Below are 321 nucleotides of genomic sequence, written 5' to 3' on the forward strand. Positions count from 1 at the left end.
GAGCCATTCGCAGCCCCAGCCAGCCAAGCCACACGTAGACCAGGCCTCCCCTGCCCTGATTGTCCAAGGATGCTGTTACAGTATCCCATCCCCCTCCCAAGTTTGAGGGGTGAAGTGCCCCAGGTTTGCCCTTGCCAGTCCTCAAGGCTGTCTGAGCCCAAACCCCAGCCCTTTGGCTGGCCACGCTCAGGCTGCCCCATGCAACTTGAGCTTCTCTTCAGGAGCTCCCAAGCTCTCAAATGGAAAATGCGGAACATGCACATGGAGATGTGTCTGTGTGGTACCCCCCCTCCCCAAGCTCCCATGGCTGTGGGAGCTGTG

This window comes from Nestor notabilis, unplaced genomic scaffold (assembly GCF_000696875.1).
Source record: "Nestor notabilis isolate BGI_N333 unplaced genomic scaffold, ASM69687v1 scaffold19233, whole genome shotgun sequence".
NCBI classification, from domain to species: Eukaryota; Metazoa; Chordata; class Aves; order Psittaciformes; family Psittacidae; genus Nestor; species Nestor notabilis.